The sequence below is a fragment of the Felis catus genome, chromosome F2 (genome assembly GCF_018350175.1).
Source record: "Felis catus isolate Fca126 chromosome F2, F.catus_Fca126_mat1.0, whole genome shotgun sequence".
Taxonomy (NCBI): domain Eukaryota; kingdom Metazoa; phylum Chordata; class Mammalia; order Carnivora; family Felidae; genus Felis; species Felis catus.
Window position 1 is genome coordinate 67,471,703 of NC_058385.1, and position 21,882 is coordinate 67,493,584.

The 21,882-nt window shown below is 50.1% G+C and overlaps 1 protein-coding gene across 14 annotated transcripts in view; it reads right to left on the reverse strand.

Annotated features, from left to right (window-relative positions):
* The window catches only part of MTSS1 (MTSS I-BAR domain containing 1), a 175,380-nt gene that overhangs the window by 38,811 nt on the left and 114,687 nt on the right, over window positions 1–21,882 (reverse strand). The window lies entirely within an intron of this gene.

Here is a 21,882-nt window from a genome sequence, read left to right on the forward strand (position 1 = left end):
ACACACACAGGGTGACACATTTTCCTATAATCACCAAAATAGAAGTTACTTTTACTGTATGCAATGCCCAGTAACATTTTATACTCTATCTGATTTTCTTTAAATGCTGTGACCCAGAAATTGGTTTTACAACCCACTACCGGATCATGACCTACAATCTGAAAAACTCTTCCCAAGGAAAATGATCAAAATAGTATCCTGACTTTCAAGGAAAAGCTGTTGTTTTGTTCTGTTTTCCACTTCTGGCAAAGTAACCCTCTTCACGTTATTTAGAACAGCTAACAAGGCTACTCCGGCTAATTGTTTCAAGATACATATTCTAGAATACGAGTAATTCAGAGACTAGCAAGGCCAAAGCAAAACGAAACAAGGGAGCATTTTCTGAGGGGGTTGGGTAGCACTAGTGAAAGGGGGTCCCGCACTGAACAAATGTCAATGTAAGCTGTAATTCAGTTTTATTTTCCCGAAATTCAGGTCACGTTGCTCCCTTTAGGCACACCCTCTTTAAGACTATTTGTGAAGTGCCCTTCCTGCCCCCTCCAAGAAACAATGCCCGAATCAGCACTTACTTGGGCGTGGGGAGCACATCACAACTACAGATGGGAATTCTGCACCAAGCACTGGAAAAGCTCAATTATAAATGTTATGAAAACATTGGGGCTCATGAAACTGGGGAGGGGGAATGTCACATGAAGCACTATTTTTCACAGACAAGGCCTTCAAGGGAAAGCTGTAGGCATTTATGGTAGGTTTAACGAAGCCAAGTTAACGGGAAAGAAATTCCCTCCTTTATTAGTGCTGGTGATGTTATTATGGTTCGTATCTCCCCCTCTGCCTTCTCTTCTAGAAAGGTCAATGTGCTATTTCAGTTCCTCTTATTTGCCATTTTATTCTGCAAAACTAGCAGGTTTCCAGAACCAAATAAATTAGTGTTAATAGTAATAAGTATTCAATATGAATATTTCTATATTTTAGTCTGAAAAGAGAAGTCTTCTAGAACAATTCTCCCACTCCTCTAAAACAGGGTTTCTCAGGGGCGCCTGGGTGCCTCAGTTGGTTAAGTGTCTGACTCTCGGTTTCAGTCAGATCATGATCTCATGATTCGTGGGATTGAGCCCTGCATCAGGCTCTGTGCTGACAGTGCGGAGCCTGCTTGGGATTCATTCATTCATTCATTCATTCATTCATTCATTCATTCTCTCTCTCTCTCCAAATAAGCAAGCTTAAAAAAAAACACCTCACAGGGTTTCTCAGCCTGAAGACTACCCACATGTCAGTCAGTCAGATGATTCTTTGTTGGGGGGGTGGTTATCCTGTACATTGTAGCATGTTTAGCAGTATCCCTGGCCTTGACCTTCCACAAATCAGTAGCAGCCCCCAATTTTGTGACATCTAGACATGTCTCCAGACAGTACAGTGTTCCCTGGGGAGCAAAATCCCAGTTGAGAAGAAGCACTGCTGTAAGAGAACCTGAGCAAGACCTAAAGGTCACCGGAGGCTGACTTTTTAAATGGCCGAAAGTCTTGGTAAAATGTTGCCCTTTAGCCGCTGGCACCTGCAGCCACTCTGGAGTTAGAAACCACCTGGGCATCCCCATCTACTGCAGCTCACCATGCTCCACCCGGGAAAACCAGTAGAGGGCGCTGTTTGCATGCGCACTACTTGCCTCCTGGGCTCTCTACAGGTTCTCCTAAGCCTTTATTGCTTATAAGCAGGGACGAGGAACACTTTATCCCCGGGGAAATATCTCCTATTTTTCCTGGGCCTTCATTTGACTCAAAGTTAATAACCCGGCCATGCAAGGAAACTGGCACACTCATTCACTGCTGGAAGGAGTGTAAACGAGTACTTTTCTGGAGGAGAATTTGGCCGCGTCTATCCAGAAAAGCCTTCAAGACAAGTCCCCTGTTTGACCTGGCAATCCTACTTCTAGAAATTTAACCAGAGAAAACAATTAAGGACGAGAGCAAATCCCCACCTATGAGGACAGTCATCGAAATGTTGTTGACGACAAGAAAAACTGGAAGCAAAATCTCATTGAAGGGAGCAGGGCAAATAAAGCATGGAGCACAGACGTACCCTGTCATAGCACGTAGTTACCTAAAATGCAGGACGGTGGTGTTTAAGGTCGCGGGAAGGTATGGCATCTGTATAGAGCTTAGGCTGTGCCAGGCCCTGGGGTAAGCGCTGTGCACACATGAACTCATTCAATCCTGCAAAATCCTGGTTGTGCTAGTATGATTACCCCCGTTTCCATCAGTGCCTTGTGGAGTTTGTCCAGGGTCGCGCTGTCAGTAAGTGGGATTCCAACCGAGACTCAAGTTCCAGAGCCTATGCGTTTAACCACCCGGCACACGGCATTTACTACAGACCCAGGAAGGTAGGCAGGGGCAGGACGGAGAGCCTAGAATGAATCCCGCTGAATTTACTTAGCGACACGCTATTATGGGTGTTAGGCCCTTAAAGCCCCGCTCTCAAATTCTGGTTCTGGACCCTAGAAATGTCGAACTGGTCCCAGAGGACTGAGCTCCAATCCTTGCTAGGCTAACACTGAGAGCTAAGTGGTGGGCAGCTGCCTCACTGACAACCCATGCCTCAGTTTCCTCAAGATTGATTTCTAGGCTTGGAAATGATCACCTCAAGGTTGGTTCCCTCACCCCATTTCTCTGCTCCATTCTTTCTCTCACCTTCCCAGACATTTTCCATAGACGGCCACCAGTCACGTGTCATCTCCAGGAAAGCCCAATGCTTCCCAGAAACAGCTGACCTACGGTGCGATAACCAGTAGTTTCTAAACATGCTGTCTGTGCTCACCCCCGGGCCCTGCGGCACAGGAAACCCTGAGAGGGGAGGAAATAAAAACCGCAAAGAAAACTTCCAAATGGCAATTGTCTCCGTCCAATTGGCACAGAGCGGATGACATCCTCTGTGGACCCCGGGACCCAGCCGCTGGAGGGACTGCTGATCTAAGCAACATGGGGCACCCTAAAAATAGCTCTATGTGTGGAGGTGCTTAACATCTTATGCTCTTCCTGACCCTGGCTAAAACTTAAAAAAAAAAAAAAAATCAGCAAGTTCGAAAGAGCTTTCAGAGGAAACCGGCTGTAGCTACAAAGACAGAGCTGACATGTGGAAGGGCTCTGACTTGACAGTGAGAATATTTATGGAATCAAACGGCTGGGTTGAGACGCTCAGGAGCCTGTGAGTGAGGACAAGCTCTTACTCGTTTCTGTGCTGCCTGTACCCAGCGCTGGTGCCGGATGAAGGAACCAACATTTACCATTCTGGGAGCAAATCACCACGCTGGCTCTACCTGGAGGCAGGACCACGGACTGGGTTTGTCTTTTCTGTAATCCATAAATCTTGGTGTGTCCTATAAGTGCACACTATACAATGTCCAACATCAACAGGAGATTCTTCTCTTAGAAAAGATCTATACTGATGCGAGCTCAATCTGAAGAGAGAATGGTATATTCGCTTCCTATTGTTTTTGTAATACATTACCACAAACTTACTGACTTAAAGCAACACACATTTATAATCTTATAGTTTTAGAAGTCAGAAGTCCAAAATCTGTTTCACTGGGCTAAGATCAAGGCCTTGGGAGGGCTGCAGTCCTTCCAGAGGCTCCAGGGGAGAATCTGTTCCTTGCCTTTTCCAGTTTCTAGGGGCTGCCTGCATCCCTTGGCTTGTGGTCTCTTCTAATATCTTCAAAGCCAGCTACTTAGCATCTCTTGTCTTCTCTGACCTCTGCACTGTTCTCACATCTTCTCGGACACTGATTCTCTCTACCTGCTTCCTATAAGAATCCTTGTGATTACACAGACCCAGCTGGAGAATCCAGGATAATCTCCCTGTCTCACGATCCTTAACTGAATCACATCTGCAAAGTCCTTTTGCCTTACACTGTGGTAACATAGTCACAGGCTCCAGGGGCGAAGATGTAGACATCTTTGGGGAGGCATTACCCTGCCTACCAGCACTGCATAAGAGTTGCTCATTTGGAGAGTGCAGAGGGGCAACGCGTGTCTCACCAGAGCCTATGAATTGTCAGCTGGTTAAGTCTGGGCCAATGATCTAATTCTACCCCCAGCCCCCACTCCTGGCAGTGGCCGGTCTAGGGATGGGACAAGGAGGAGAGGTTGTCGTAGAAGCCTGTGGGGAAAAGACCCTGATCTGAACATCAACACAACAAAGAGACACCACAGGATGTAAACAGAAGCAGGGTGCCCAGTTACTGCAGTCACCTATCATCATGGCCATGGGGACACCTGCCTCAGAATGAGACCCATCCTCTGAAACTAACACACACAGCCTGGTCTTCCTCTGGACCCAGAGCTCCTGTTTTGTAAGAGCATACATCTCCTTTTTTTTTTTTTAATGTTTATTTTTGAGAGACAGTGTGCATGAGCAAGGGAGGGACAGAGAAAGTGGGGGACAGAGGATCCAAAGCGGGCTCTGAGCTAACAGCAGACAGCCTGACATGGGGCTCGAACTCACAAACCGTGATGAGATCACGACCTGAGCTGAAGTCAGACGCTTAACGGACTGAGCCACCCAGGTGCCCCACATCTCCTTATTTTTAAAGCCACTTTGATTTGGTTTTGTTTCTTGCCAGTTGAAAGGAGAAGAGAGCAGGGAGCAAGGGCCTCCCGTGCTTCCCCGTAGCACCAGGAAGCAAGCTGCTGCTGAAAGAAATAACGGTCTCCAAGTGGCTGCGGATGTAGATACACTTTATGGCAAAAATCTTAATTCTTTTCCATGTGGCACATGTAAGAGCTTTCTCCTGTAACAAGCAAAGGTTTTTCATAATAAAGTAGCACAAATCAGTCAGTGACCTAAATTGGATGGATTGCAAAGGAGCCCAACAGTGGAGAAAAAAGAATAGGGTCCAGAGGCTAGACTAGCAAAGTACGAATGTCGGGGCAGAATACTATGTTTTGCACCTGAAGACACTTAAAAATTCCATAAATGTTTGCTGAGCGGTGCACCAGTTTCCTGGGGCTTCCGTAACCAAGCACCCCAAACCAGCGGGCTTAACACAGCCACAACGTACTGTCCTCACACGTCTAGAGGCCAGGAGTCTGATGGGGCCGTGCTCCCCTGGGAACCTGCAAAGGAGAATCCTTCCTGCCTCTTCCCAGCTTCTGGTGGTTCCAGGCAATTCCTGGCTTGTCAAAGCTTCACTCCCGACTGTGTTCATTTTCGAGTGGCGGTCTCCCCTGTGTGTCCGTCTTCACATGAGGCATCTGTGCCTGTGTCTGCATGTGTCTGTGTCCAAATTTCTCTCTTCTTCTAAAGACACCAGCCACACTGGATTAGGGCCCACCCTAATGACCTCACCTGAACTTGATTACACCTGCAAAGACCTTATGTCCAAATAAGGTCATATTCACAGATACGGGGCGGGGGAGGGGGGGACTTCAACCTATCTTTCTAGAAGACTCAATGCACTCATGATGGGGATCTACCATGCAGCAAGAATTAAAGTGATTCTGAAGAGGACAATGAGGGTCTGACCCTTAAGGGGCCAGCAGACTGTCTGGTAGGGATAGCTACGAAATGGGGCAAAGGAATGCAACCTTTGCAGCATCCCTGTGGGGCTGGTATTCTCATCCCCATTTTATAAATGGAAAAACGAGCTCAGGAGAGTTCGCTAACTTGCTGAGGGCTACAGGGCTGGGAAGCGCAGAGCCGAGATCCAAGCCCCACTTTTACTGATACTGAGAGGCCCTTTCCCACTATGATAAGCTGGAGACATTCCCAACTGAGGACAAAGAGGCACGCTAAAATAACAGAATGCAAACTATTTAATGTCATTTTGGGGATGATAAGGGAAAATAAGGAGCTGCTATCATCCCTCCCCACCCGCCCCCCAACAAAGTCCTATAGGGCTACACCCTTCAGAACGCAACTGGCCACAGTGGCTTTGCAAAGGCGGGACCATGGTGCACACCCAGTGGCATCGTCCCATCCGCCCACGCTGCCTCATTTGCAGGCGGCTTCCGTCTCCCCACGCAGCAGGGGACTAATGCACAGGCCATGGAGGGGTCTACAGCATGCAGGTGGCCAGCGAGGACTGAAAAGCCAGTCTGTCAGGCCCAGCTTCTGCGGCAGAAGGGGGGAGGGGGGAGCAAGATTTAAGAAGCGCTCGAGTCGAAGCGCAGGGTGACAATAAGTCACTGTGCGTCCCGGAGGCCCTCTGAGGGCTCATGTTGTTGGGAAGCCTGATTAGCAGTCAGAAAGAACCACTGGACAGGAGGGCTCTCTCTGAGGCCTCTGCAGGAGAGGGCTCAACAGGACGGGGCCCCCCACCTACTGTGGGGTTTGTCGACCCCAACACTGCTTACATCTTGGACCAAATCCTTCTTTGTCGCACGGGGCTGCCCCGAGCACTGCCGGGTGAAACACACCCCAAGTCGTGAGGACCAGAAATGTCGCTAGACATTTGCCAGGGCGGGGAGGGGGGGCAAAATGGCCCCTGTCGAGAACCACCCGCCAAGGGGGAATTGTGACCTTTTCCCATAAGAGGGCTCGCTGACCTTGGTGCTGGGTCTTGAGAAGCCACAGGTGACATACTCAGCTGTACCAGCAGCGGCTAGGAGAGGGGGCTAAGCTCGCCACCCACCCCCGGCTTCCTAAGCACAGAGGCAACAGGAGCCTCCTGTTGATGTGACCAAGAAAATACTCCACTCGCCGTTAAAGAAACATTAATTTCAAAACACACGGCTGACATTCCCCACAAAGTCAACAGGCACTAACTCCCTCCCCTGCAGCCTTAGGGACACATTAATTCCACCAGAGGCAGCTTATGTTCAACTGTAAAAACAGCTATGAAAGGGAGGCGGAAAAGTCCACGTGAGGCAAGACCCCAGGCACAGAAGATCCACCGCGGGTGGAGTTAGGAAGGGCTCCTTTGTGGGACCCACGAGAGCTCAGAGGAACAGGGCGGTGGAGTAAGTGACCTCCGACCGCCCAGCAGCTCGTGACTTCTATCTGGACGCAGGCCAGCAATGCACTGACAGCCCCAAAGCGTCTCTGAAGATGGGTGACACCGGACACCAAACAGGCGTCATAAAACCCTCACTCTGTCCTTGCTGCACCCGGATGCATGAAATTGCTTCCTGCGCCCATCCGGTTAAAGTTTAAAAGATCTAAGATGGGTGGCCGTGTGTGGTTCCCAGGCATATGGCCACCAATCACACCAAATGCACCAAACACATCAATTTCAGACTGGAAGTCACCCCTGTGACACATTTTTATCAGGAATCTTTTTCCAAAACGTATCTGCTTTATCCACACCAAATCTTACCTCTTGTGGTATGTGGCCCTGTCCCCTTCCCCCACTGACCTCAGAAGAGTTCTGGGGGCCCAGTCCCAGCTGCATTCCACCCACCCCACGCCACATACCTGACTGACATGTGGCCCCCAAGCAGCCTGCAGGCCCTGGGGCTCCCACAGCCCCACTCTCACTGCGGCCAATCCGGAGTCGTGGCACCAGCTCCCTGTCCTCTCCCAGACTAACACGGGGATCAAGAAGAAAAGCAGTAGAGAGGTTAAGAGAGCTCGGCTTTGAAGTCAAACAATGTGGATTCAAAGCCCAGCTCCCCTTCCCCCCCACCCCCAGCTCCCTAGCTGTGTGACCTCGGGAAGGGTCTAACTTTCTTAGACTCACATGTGGATGACTGTACTCTAACAAACAGCGAGCCCGACTCGTGTTTCAGGTCATCTCTGTTGTGCACATCACACCCGAAGAGCATCACCTGTGATTCAGAGTTTGGGCTTCTTGTGAAACAGTCTGAGTATCCCAGATTTTTATAGTCTTGTCCCCTGATCTTTCACAATTGCCTCATCCATATGTCATCTGATGGCGACATTTCTGTCCAAAAGCAACTTGCTTCTAGCCTATCTTTTAAGCATTCCACTTACTGTGCAGAAATAACCAATCTTGGTTTTTACACTCATATTCCAAAGATTTACCGACCTTATAATTAAATAATTTCATGAGGGTCCGTAACATGTGGATATACAGAAAAAGATCTACCAGCTATGAGCTTACGAAAGGCAGGGGTTGGTATAGTTTATAGAGAAACACGGAGTGCTGGATACATCGATGGGCCAGTTAAGTAGGGCTTTGGTGTGGCAATAGTCAGCCAAGTCCTACAGGAGGGCAGACGCCAGAGGAACTGTGGCCTGACTGGAGCAACCACCCACATCAGTGCACCAGCCATCGCAGCACAGCCCTCCCTTCTTCCCTGTGGAATATCGCCCTTCTCCAAGGAGCTGGCTAATGAGAACATGGAAGGCAAGTTAACAGTACAGAGGGTGGTTTCTGCAAAAGCCCTATGGAATCCACTGCTTGGTACCATCATCGGCCACTCAGGGGATCCTTCTGCAATGGCTCATGGCAGGTTGTAGTATCACAGGCTCAATATACGAGGAAAGAGTGTGTCTGTCCTTTCTCTCAAGCCCCTGCTCTTCAACAGCGCAGAAGTCTTAAAATGTCAGGTGTCTTTCACCTTGATGACCGGCTGGAAGACTGCCCAGGCATTGCATCACAGAACCTGCCTCGGCATGCGTCAGCTGCCACTGTGGCCAGACGGAACAGGGCACGGCTGGGGACACCATCTGCCGCCCTGGGGGACGCCTGGAGGCCAGCACGCGCCACGGCCACCGTGGCTCCACACGCACACCAGTGCCACACCTGACAAGGAAGCTGGAACCCCACTTCTGCGATCTTGCAGGTGGGTTTCAGGGTTCTTACAACTCTAAGTGATGGTACCTGGACTCCAGAAGAGAAAGTAAAAGTGTCTCAAAATGGCACCTGAGCGTGAGCCTGAGTTTGAATAAGATTATGCCTGGAAAAGCTCAACCACGATGCCCTGGCTAACAAAGACCACATGCCATCCAAATATCTGGTTCAAGGGGCCACGTCCAAAGGCCACCACTGCCACACGGATGAAAAGATGGGCCTGTAGGGAGCACTTCGGCACTCCAGGCAGGGGACCAACTGGACCTCAGGAGGAGGTGGGCATACCTGCCGGAGGCTCTAGAAACTGACCTCCAGGCTGGACCAGATGACCCTCCCTCCTCCTTCAAGGGAAAGCATCCCATGGCAGCCAAGATGCTGGAGAAGAGACGGGGCAGCATTCCTGTACTCAACAAACACTGGGGAAATGTCACCGTGGTCCCATCACTGTGCTATGAACAGGGAGACAGCCCCGGCCCTCATTTCACCTACATGTGGAAGCAGGGAATTTTCAGGGTGACCCTTGGGCTGGAAGGTACCTTAGAAAACTCACAAAGCAACACACCAGCAGTTCCCTACCGCTTGGCATCACATTCTTGCCTTTAATTAACAGAGAAGCTTCTGATGCCCTCTCAGGAGTCCCACACTGGCTGCCCTCTCTCTTGTTTGGGAAACACACCCTTGCCCATCCCCGTGCACTTTTGAGGCGGATGGCTCCTGCCGGGGGGGCCCCATCATTTTCATTAAAGGTCAAAGAAGGCCGCTCAGGATATTAAGAACAAATTAGCTGCGTTTCTTTTGGCTTCATCAGCATTTTATTTTTATCCTCAGACACAAGAGAAATGGACGACAGGGAGGAGGTGGCATCATCTGATGCCCTACATTTGTTTAACTGCAGGGAGGGGAGGATCAGGGGAGGGGGAGAGAAAAACAACCAGTTCCTATCACGGTTACCACCCAGACCGTTTACCATTTACATCAGCCACGTAAGCTCGCTCCGCTCCGTAGAGACACTTTCAGGCTTCAATCACTGAACAGCATCCACACACCTTATGTTAGCCCTGGCGGTGGTTTCAAGAACCCCCAGCACTTCTGTATGAGCTACTTGGCTTCTTAGATCACCCAAACGTTCTTGCAACAAATACACGATCTGATTTCAAGGAAACTAACGGATGAGAAAGGTGCGTACTGTTTTAAGCAGTGGAAGGATCTGCCCCTTTGTCCTCATGGGGTCCCTTAGGACAAAAGTGAAAAACGTAGATTTGTCAAAAATAAACCCTTACAGCTCCCCGCAAAGGAAGCGTAACTTCCCTTTTGCTACAATGGCAATCCTAACAACCCGCTTCCATCTTCACGGAAGAGACAAACACATGGAGTTTCCTGTTTGAAAAACTGGATTGTTCAGCTACTGTATGTGGCTGAGGCAACGGACAATCCAGCTGGTGTTTACGGGACAGCTAATACTGTGCGCTCAGCAAATGCTGGAGAGGGTCAGCAGCACATTTTGGGAAGACACCCTCGTGCCCACGTGCGGGGTGGAAGGCACTGCAAACTGTTATCAGCTGACACTCTTGCAGCCAAGCTCACACTCCCCAGCCTCTCCCACTTCACGACTTTTCAAAAAGCAGAGGAAACAAAACCACACACAGCCCTACCACCATCTGGCGGCTTCAGCAAGCACGAGATTCTGGCAGGCACGGTACTGGCAGCCGCAGAGACCAATATTCCTCTTTCTTTGTTGCTGTTTTAAAAGCAAAGCGAGAGTGGTAATATGGAAACACAAACACACGGACCCGCTCACACTCTGGGGAAGACGGAGCAGCAGCAAACGCATTCCGACAGGGATCCTTCCCCACCGTCATTTCAGATGGAAAGGCACCAGGCTGAAAGACGCCGTGGGGGGGGATCACCCAGGAAACGTCTCCGGCCCTCTGCCACCTGCCACTGGTAACGCCCACCACGAGGGTCTGCCTCTGACCCGCGGGCGCAGAGAGGTGCTCCCGCTGGAGGCAGGTGCACGACTCAAGGATGCCAACTCGGGCCAGCGAAGCAGATGTGGGCCGCTGTGTCTTCTTGGCTGGTGAAATTGAACTGTCGGGCAGATAAGATGCTTACAGCCACAGATCTGGGCATTACCTCTCAGGAGGCCTTCAGGGAAGGCCAGATGATTTAGAAGGGGGCCCGATGAACCCTACAGACACAGAACAGGGCAGTTATTCGAGGGATCAGAGAGAGCCTGACACATCCATCTCCTCGAAAGGGATGACACCCCAGAGAGTGAGCCCTTGATGCTGCCTCTGGAGCTATGCCCTGGTTCTGCTTCTGCTGATGACCAGACAGACCCTCCTTGGGACTAACAATTTATGCTTAAAACCTCTGCTATCCAGGGGCGCCTGGGTGGCTCAGTCACTTAAGGGTTCGACTCTTGGTTTCGGCTCAGGTTGTGATCCCAAGGTTTGTGAGTTCAGGCCCCACATGGGGCTCTGCACTGATGGTGCTGAGCCTGCTTGGGATTCTCTCTCTCCTTCTCTCTCTCTCCCCCTCCCCCACGTGCGTGCTCCCACTCTCTCAAAATAAATAAATAAAACTCAAAAAAAAAAAAAAAAAAACCTCTGCTATCCAGAATCAGGCTACCCTCATGGGTTGCTGGCCTAAGAACTATTCTACTCCTTTAAGGGGCTTCTGTACATCCCCGAACTCTGCCAGAATGTGTCGACTTTATCAGCTCTCAGGAAGCAATCTTGCTGCTTTCCAAGTTATTAGGAACAGCTGCCATTTTCTGACTGCTTGTAATCTAATAGGCACCTGCAAGCACATTGTATTCAATTTTTAGAACCTCATTCTACTCCTCATATAGGTATCATTATAAAGTAGGTATTCTTATTCTCAGTTTACAGATAAGGGAAGGAAGCTCAGAGAAGTTAAGTAATTTGCCCAAGGTGCCACAGTAGAGTTCAGGTTTGGGATCCAGGGCTGAGTCTATAGAACTTTTAAACACTCTTCAGGATATCTCACTATTACAAATACATCTCAAAATATTTGATAGATGAGAAATTAGGTGTTCACCAACACCCCCCCCCCCGCCCCCACTGTTTAACTCCACTCAGATATCTGTTTTATCAGGCAGACTTCACTGTCACCACTTCCTTGTTGGACTATGAACAGGCCCTGGCTTCAGGGTGGACACAGAGGGTCTCAGCACGTCACCATCTGCTAGCTTCCTTTGGAGGGGGTGCTATTTATTCATGCAGAGGACCCGGGACCCTTCCCTACTCACTAGGAGTATCTTTCCCAAAATCATCCTTTCAGCTTTTGCCCCATCCCAGGAGGGACCTCTGGAGTACAGTTTCATGGTGACGCTATCTTTACTCAGCCAAACTACAGACTTTTTCTTTTCTACTAACATGGTGTCTCATAAAACAGCACAGGATGGGATGTGTGCATATCCCTGGACATAGCAGGTGCTCAGCAAACCTGAGTACGTGGGAAGTGGGAGGCATGCCAAGCTGCGAGCTCCAGGCCTCTAACACTGGCTCTTCCAAATTCTCTTAGCACCCCTCCCTGCTCCCCACTCCTCTCCCGTGCCTGCTGCACACCCCCTCCTACCACTGCAACAGGGAACTAATCAAGAGAAGCTAAGATATAAGATTCTAGAGGAAGAATGGCCACAATCAGCCTAGATTCCACCAGTGGCACACAGGCACACAGTCAGACTTCTGGTCACTGACAGGGACTCATCTAGTGTCTCATACTCCTCTTCCCCTCCATCTGTATCTCAAGCTGCAGCTTCCCCAAACGGTTTCTGGATGAATGTTTGGATGGCTTCTGATCTATTAGAAACCGGAACACTAACCAGAACAGACAACAGCAGGCTGGCTCGTAACAACCAGAGAAAGCAGGTATAGGGCTCAGGCAGGCAAGAGAGCAGCACCATGATGCAACCGAAGCATCCTGAGGACCCTATAGGCCCCCAGCCTGCTGTTCAACGCAAGGGCGTAAACTGGTTTTAGGGTCTAGTTCCCCAGCTGAGTCTCAAGGTCAACAGTAGCGATGTGAACCCAAAACTATTTTCAGTTATTTCTAGGTCTCCTTACTGCTCCGGCCCAATTTTCATTAAAGCAGGATACAACTCCAGCATCCTAATGACCCTCTGAGGTTGACCTAACTGGCCTGCATGATATGCCCCTGAGAGCCGGTCACGGGATGGGATGTGAACTTTCTACTCGATGAGCAGAGCTACTCTTGTCCTTCTTCCTGCTCTGTTCTCCTGTGTCCTTCTCTTCCCCAGTTCTTCTAACAGAGCACAAATACTTCCTGAGGACAATAACTATTCGTGAGTGGTTTAAACCTAACTGTTGCCCAGTCATCAAACAAACCCAACAGGAAGTTGCCAGAAAGCACGGGACTGGCCCTGTGTTCCGAGGGGGACTGCAGGAGTCAGGGTAACACAGGGGCTTTCCCTGCTTCGTCAAGTTCACTGCCTGACCGCAGAGGACTAGCTGGGTTTGGTTTAGTGCCACTGCACTGTGTATGTTCCAGTTGCCAACAGCTGTTCCTTCAGTGGGCTCTTGTGTTCCTTTCCTCTTCCCGGGGAATGATTAGGGACATGATTCTTAACCCTTAAGGTCTAGGCAAAAAGCCATTTCCTTGTTTTTTCAGATGAGTTCTTCACACAGGTGGGGAGGGGAGGCACATGGGTTTTACCTTCTGGGATAATTCCAACTGCCTGTTAATGATGCCTGGAACACTGAGTTAAGAAGGATTCTGAGGCTGGATCTGGACTTGAAGGAAAAGAGGGTGCCTAGATCAGCTAGCAATGTCTGCCATGCATGCCTTGTATTTGCTACTCTGGCCCTAAAGTCTCACAGGAACTAGAGCAGTAATTTTTCAAACTTTCATGTGATCACGCGGGGATTTTGCTAAAGTGCCGATTGTGACTCAGAAGGTCTGGAGTGGACCTGAGAATCTGTGTTTCTAACCAGCTCCCAGGTGAGGCCAACTTGCTGCCAGACCAGCAGCTACACTATGGGTCGAGGGTCGTGCATTAGCCAATACACCTTTCCCAAACTCCCTGAGAATCCACCACCACAGGGATCCCCCATCCCTGCAGGCAAAACCTAGGTGGGCCAGATGTCCTAGACTTGGGAGGAGGGACACAGGGGATGCCATACCCCCACAGGACACTGGGGCCTGCTGTTGGGACAGCCTCCTGCTGGTGAAGCTTCCTCACCCCCTCACCAGAGGTTCCCCTGCCAACACACGGAACTGCAAATCTGGGTCCAGAGAGAAAAAGAGAGCTCAGGAGCATTCGACAACAGGTGAGGGCAAAGCGGCTGGACACAAGCTAAGTGCAGGTCACAAAGCGGTCCTTGATTCCCACTGGCCTCCATGTCCCCCCCCCCCCACCTTGCCTAGGACATTAACTCACCTTCAGAGTGACTCAGTATAAAAAAGTGGGCATGGGGGGTGCTTGGGTGGCTCAGTCGGTCGAGTGTCCAACTTCAGCTCAGGTCATGACCTGACAGTTCAAGAGATCGAGCTCTGCATCGGGTTTGCTGCTGTCAGCACAGAGCCCGCTTCGGATCCTCTGTCCCCCTCTGTCTCTGCCCCTCCCCGACTCATCCTCCCCTCCCCTTTCTCTCTCAAAAATAAAGAAACATTAAAAGAAGAAAAAAGCATGGAGCAAGCTTTCCCCTCTGCCTTATGGAGGATTAGTACCTCAGAGGGCTCCAGCACACGCGGTTAAGGATGGGACGATGGAGGAAGGGAGACCAAGGGAAACTAAGGGGACCAGACGTTGCTAGCTCACCTGCCTCTTTCCTACACTGTGATGCATTACCACACCGGTAACGCCGCCCTGGGCTTCCTACTTCCTGGGCCTGGGTCCCCCACTCCTCACAGACAGCAACAGCGTCCCAGCCAGCTCTGAATTCCCAGAGTCGGGCAAGATGTGTGGCCCAGAATAAAGGCTCCAGAGATATTTGCAGATAAAGGACACCAAAACAGAAATAATTTTTTTTTTAATTGGACAATAACTCATCCTGAAACGTAACGCAGATACTCCCAGCATGTGGGTAGCTGGGTTACATCTGAGCTCCCAGGAGGGGGCAATGAGCAGTTCTTTATCAGAGTTACACTCAATCGTGGGTCCTGGCTGTCCCATGGTGTGAAAACAAAAGAGGCGGGAGTTCGGACCCCTGTGAGCTCTGGGAGGCCTGCCTGGCTTGAGGTTCAAGATCATTTAGTGAAAGGCTATACCTAGATGCTAATCTAATAAAGAATATTTAGATCAAAGCTCGGCTGTTTTGCCTGTGCAAGTAAAATTATTGGGGTACCTACTATGTGCACGGCATTATGGAACAATGGATTCTTCTACCATGTAGGAAAGTGCACAAAAGAAAAAAAAAACAGGGCAGAATCAAGAGGAGTATTTTTATTAGCCTTTTTAGACAGGGCACTGATACGGCCCTCGGAAGTCCCCATCAGGATGGAACAGGGCCCATTAAAATGTTCACCATATTCAGAACATATTTTTTTTTTTTAGAAGATAATTACTAACAGTCTCGGGAAGCTTCAGATCCCCTTACATGCTATTAGAAAAGCCTTTGCAGGCGCAGCTCTGTTGCCATGACAACGATCACTTGGCTGAGGTATAAAGAAGGACGAGGGACCCACCAAATGGTATTCTCAACAGTAAGCCCAGAGGTTTCTTAAAGCCACTTTCTAAAGAAGCTTCAGCGTCTAGAGGTTAGAGAATGTTACACGCCGAATGAGACCTACAGTTTTAGCATGTTACTGGCATTTTTTTTGTCACCCCTGCCAAACAGTCGCCTAGACTCAGGTGAAGTATCTCCCAGGCCAGAGCACTTCCTCTGTCCCATGCTTGGAGGAAGGGGGCGGGGGACCCGTCCTCTGCAATCCTTGGAGTGAAGTGACTACAGGTGTAGTTGTGGGAGGGGTGGGAGCTTTCATCTGAAGAGGCTCTCCCGTTCCAAGCAGAAGGTTTGGGTAAAACACGCTGACCTCTTTGGTGACACCTACCATTAGCTCAATGAGGCCGAACAAAACAGAAACAGCCACGGAAGATAGTTTGTCCTAGGTATTAAGTACAGGGCCAGTTTCTAATTCCAGCCATTAAATGCCACCCGGAAATTTCATGACTTCACTGTCCTACTGTTACCCTAAACAGAAACAGCACACCAGGCACCCTAATGGTATTACTCAGTGAACCACTTGGGAGGCTGTATATGGCAAAAACATAACCACATGCCTTGTGTCCACATGTGTCAACAGTGCACGGACCCACGGGAGAGGAACCCACCGTGACGTGCGCCTCTTCAGTCACCTCTACAGAGCATCACCGAGGGCGGCCTCTCCCAGGGCCCCAGGCACCAGACACCTTTGAGATGGATGCAGAAGGATGCTCAGGGAGCTCCCAGGGGAACACATCTATGTAGAGCAGGTTGGGAGAAGGGGACAGGGCGGAACCGGGGGCACCGCCGGCTAAGTAACTTGCATCATGAAAGTGGATGCAGGCAGTGCTGGAGGGGGACCCCACATTCCACCCATGGTTGCTGCTGTGAGGAGTGGCACAGCCCGAAGAGGAGCCTTCCAGAGCCGGCCCATCAGAACAGATGCTCTCCTGGGTGTTTACTCCCATCCTGTCCAGGACGGAATGGCCCAGAACCCTCATCTACCTTGAGTACAGCACGCCCCTCTGCTCATCACTTCCCAGATGGCCTCTGGACACCATGTGCATCTTTCCACGGTCGCCCTGCGCAGCACTACCTGGCACCATTACCCTGAAGCAAGCTTAAAGGCTCATTTCACAGGAGACGGAGCCAGAATAATTCAAATAACCTGTTCTTAGAACTCCAGTTTATTTAGTGCCTTACAAATAATTTCTACCATCCTAAGGCAGGACTGTGAAAAGATCTGTGTGACCTATACACTGCTCTCCACAAAATCAAACACCCCAGTGTGCTTACTTTCACAGAAGCAGATTTGCTATGAAGACCGTACCAATGAGCAGGTGTTTCTCCAGAACGCTGCAAGGCACCCCCCAGGGTTCCCACCAACGTTCCCAATCAGGAACCCAGCCCTGGTTCAGGGAAGGACCCAGCAACCCTTAACAGCACTGAATCAGCAAACTGGCTCAAGTTGGAGGCAAGAATTAGCTCCTGTAAGAATCAGCGTTGATTTGGTGAGCATCCCACAGAGAAGACACGGCACCAGCCCCAAACGGTGGTGACGACGGGGGAGGACAGAAGCACAGAGAGCAGCTCCTGACCAGAAGGCAGAAGACAAAGGGTGGAGGGACTGGCAGGGAGTCAGCATGTTCCTGTTACAGAAAAAGAAGCCGGCCCTCCCCCACCGTGGGACTGTTAGCCACGTTTCCAGATGACTGCACACGGCCACAGGAAACGGCACAGGCACTCAGCATCCAGATAGCAAGGAAGGCAAGCTTACAGCCCTGGGGATGCTAGTTTATTTTAAGAGACAATTACCCAGTTATTACAAACCTGAGACCGACCTTTCAGCTAGAAAGCTTGGCATCAGGGACCTTCTTGTCTCCAGAAAGAAAACAGGAAAAGCAACGACGTACGAATGGCTTCCAGTTTAAAGAGTGTGTGTGTATGCGTGTGCATCTGTGCACATGTGTGTGTAAGAGAGAGACAGACACGAGTGAACCCAAGGGCAGGGGCAGACCGCCCAGCAATATGCTAGGCTGCCAATAACACTGAAGTGTATTCAGCTCACCAACAAGCATTCGAAAGTGGACGAGTAACTGTTGGAAAAAGAGATTGAGCAAACCCAATGTTCGTATTTTTGCAGTTCAAAGACTGAGCCCCATCAAGTACGTTAAGTTACAGGACAGACACCAGCCAGCCACGGACACCCTACTGAACAAGCAGACAAACCCTGTACTCAGGCTGCTGCCCCCAAGCTCATTCCTCCGAATGAACGGATTCCTTGAGGCTTGATGCTAGGACAAAGGAGCCCAGGGGGTGTTGCTCTGGCCCTGGAAAGACAGCATGATTCCCGAATGCCCAAGATGGACAATAGAGGTCCCGCTGGTTACGCATCTGCGCCCAGTCCCCCGGCTACACCAACTCTAGGTCAGCTCGGCGTGACCCAGCTGAGCGGCCATGTTCTAAGAGAGGTGCAGATCTGGCTTCTGGAGTTGAGCATCCCAAGTCACTGTTCCAGCTCTTCCTCCAACCAGTGGTGTAACCTTGGGCACCATCCACTCTGAACCTCAGTTTCTCCATCCAACAGCACTTCTTCCCACAGAGGACTGAGTGAGATAATCCACGTAAGATGCTAGGCACCTGTGCAGGCTCTCTGCAGACACGGTACTCAACAGATACTCGCTGTTATCGTGCTATTAACATTCAAAACCACAGCCGCCCGATTCCAGATCTCTTCACTTGAGCCTTTGTGTGCAAAGCTTCACACAAGACTCTTTCAACTAAATCTGGTTTGGGATTGACATCCCACCTCATTCCCAGATGCATTTGAGTTTTCTGTGTAAAACGTCAACTGCAGCAGAAACGTCTGTAGCGATCAATTAGGAAGGGGAGGTCACTGCCTTCAAAGACGGCCACAGAAAGGCCCCTCAAGCCTCTTGGGACGGATGTGTATGGCTGCACAGGTTGTGCACTGCATGACTCCAGGGGATACCATTCCCACAGACAATGAGTCATGGGCATCCAAAAGGCTGGTTTCTGCCCCAGTCAAATCCAGAATGAGATGCGAATGGCATCTGAGTCACAGCACTGCCGGCTCTGTTGCCCCTACCCTTCTCCGTTCCTTTCCCTTTGTCTGTTGGCAAAGCTTAAAATAGACTAATTCAGGGGCGCCTGGGTGGCTCAGTCAGTTGAGTGTCTGACTTCAGCTCAGGTCATGATCTCACAGTCCGTGAGTTCGAGCCCCACGTTGGGCTCTGTACTGACAGTGCAGAGCCTGGAGGCTGCTTCAGATTCTGCGTCTCCCTCTCTCTCTGCCCCTTGCCTACTCGTACTCTCTCTCCCAAAACAAAATAAATACACAATAAAATTTTTTTTTTAAATAAAATAAAATAGACTAATTCACTCTCAGCAAAGGGACAGGTCCCACTCCAGATGGCTCGAAGAGAACAGGGTGATTATCTGCTACTGACACCTGGTTCCAATGGGGCCAGGTGTGACTGCCGATGGCCCGCCGCCTCTGTGAAAAATCATACGTTACGTTCTCGGGAATCACTTGACTACCACTGAAGTTGCCACACCTTTTTCTCTCCTTTCTGGGTGGATGAGTAGATTTTTTTTTTCCCCTGATGTACAAAGGCCAACTCACCTTTGTCCTCATTACGGGGATGGAAAAACATCTCTGGCTTCCAAACCAAATGGCACAGTCACTGGGAGACCTCAACTCATCAGAGAGGTGCGTGTTCCAGAAGCCTGTTTACATTTGGTGTTTTAAAAATGGACATGGCGGGCACCTGGGTGGCTCAGTCGGTTAAGTATCCAACGTCGGCTCAGGTCGCGATCTTGAGGTTCGTGAGTTCGAGCCCCACGTCCGGTTCTGCGCTGGTGGTGTGGAGCCTCCTTGGGAGTCTCTCTTTCCTTCTCTCTCTCTGCCCCTTCCCCACTTGCACTCTCTCTCAATAAATAAACTTTAAAAAAATTTTCTTTTTTAATGGACATGGTTTTTTCCCTGCGAAGAAACAATGCCCCAGATGGTAGTTAAGTTCTCAGGCTAGCCCCCACGCTTTACCCATGACATCCCTGAGCCAATTGCTACTGAACGTGACCATAGCCTGTTTCTAGGGGGAAAAAGCACTCAATTTCAACGTGGGACAAAGAGAAAAGGCAAAGAGAAAAGGGCAGTAGGAGGCAGTGAAGATCCTCCTACATTTGAAAAGACAATGTTTCCCATGTGTTTAATAAATGTGCCACACCTACCATGCACAGATGCCGGGATTTGTCAATAAAACAGTCCTTGCTCTAAAAATGGCTCACAGGCCCCTGGTACAAAACGAGAAGTAAAGAGAAATGGACAATACAACGTGCTAAGTTTCCAAATTTGGGGAAATCAAGAAGAGCTTGTCTACGCTGAGCAGGCAGGGGCCCAGCCAGGCTAAGAGAGTGTGCTGGTGGGTCGAGAGGGTAGGGAAGAACCCGCAGTGAGCGGGGACAGGTCTGGAGGCCTCTCAGGAGTCCAAAGTGGCTGCAGCCTTGTGGATGTGAGGGCAGGAGCCAGAGGATGAGGCTGGAGAGAGAGGCGGGAAGAGGCCCAGCCTCGAAATGTCCTGAGCAACAAGGTTAAGGTTGGGGGAGAAATTTTACCCCAAGGCAAATGGAGAGCCACAGAGAGGTTTGAGAGAAGCAGCATGGCCAAGAAGCAGAAGCAAGCCAGGTCCATCAATGGATGAATGGATAAATAAGATGTGGCAAATCCATACAACATAGAACTACATAGAACTACATAGAACACAGAACTCAACAACATCCATAGAACTCAGCCTTAAAAAGAGATCCTGTCACATGCTACCACTTGGATGAACCTTGAGGATGCTTATGCGGAGTGAAATAAGCCAGTCGCAAGGAGACAAATCCTGCCTGAGTCCACTTAAGCAGGGACCTACAGGGGTCCAATTCACAGACTCAGAAAGTAGAATGGTCGTGGCCAGGGGCTCGGGATGAGGAAAACGGGGGAGGGGGGGCGGGCTCTTGTCTAATGGGTACAGTTTCAGTCTTGCAAGATGAGAAAGTTCTGGAGACTGATTATATGACAAGGTAAATACACTTACCACTACTACTGAACTAGACACTTAAAAATGGTTTTAAAAAAAAGATGGCAAATTTTACATGATGTGTATTTTACCACAATAAAACTAAAATTACAAAAAAATTCAAAAGATTTCAATGATCTCGTCTCAGCTCCAGCTTGCGTTCTGGGAACGGTTTTGGACGACAAACTAACACAAGAACAGGAATGGGACGCCTTTCCTGGACCCGATCAGCCCGGTGGCTCGCGCTCCTCCGGCCGGTTTCCTCAGTGCTGGGGCAGCTGGGCCCCAAGCCCTTCGACCTTCAGGGTCCACCTGTCCCTCCTCAGCATTACTTTTCCCATTGCCTGCATCAGAGGTGACGGTGCCACACGTCAGGCCGTATCTGCCTCTGATCGAACCAGGAGCGCAATTTCACGTTCCCAAATGCAGGGTCCGGAGAAACCAGACCAAATCGGAAGACACTCGACAGAACAGGGCAAACGCTCTGTGTGGCTCTACGGGCTACCCGGGGCTTGAGGGTGCAACAGGTAAGGTGTCACCTGCAGTGAGCCGTGAAACTGAGCCAATGTTCATTTGCATTTGGGTTGCCAGGGAAGCAAGTGGAGGTAAGAGCACTGGCTCAAGGCACCTTCTCATTCGGTGGGCGGTTCCTCCCCTGCAAATGTGCTTGTTTCCGGCAGTAAAAACACCCCACTGGTGCTGCTTTGTTACCTGAGCTCGGCCCATCAATACGCCTAACTACAATCTGACACCCGGCCTGGAGCTAGTTGCCAGTGACTCCGCCCCCACGTGCCAACACAGGGTATGGGACATACGACAAATAAGACCATCCCTGCTGTTGGGGTGCCTGGGTGGCTCAGTCAGTTAAGCGCCCAACTCTTGGTTTCCGCTCAGGTCATGATCTCACGGTTCGTGGGTTTGAGCCCCACGTCAGGCTCCACACTGGCGGCAAGGAGCCTGCTTGGGATTCTCTCTCCCCTGCTCTCTCTTCCCTTCCTCCACCTGCTCTCTCAGTCTCTCTCTCAAAATAACTAAATAAACTTAAAGGGAAGAAAAAAAAAAGACCATCCCTGCTGTCAGTAGTCCATGGTCTCATGAGAGAGTAAGTTCCATCAAGTCACAGGTATGACTGAGTAGGGGAACACGAAAGCAAGAAGGGGGACGAACAGGGCCCTGTGAGCCCCCGGCCCCTCCAAATCCTCTCAACAAATTCCTTTTCGGAGTCTGCGGTGATATCTCTGCTACAAAGCAAACTCTTGACTAGTGACGTCTGGGAGAGAATTGAGCCCTTCTCAACTCACCCCTTGAGCAATGAGGCATTTAGCTACTGAAATCTGGACTGCTTTTTCCTTTCAAT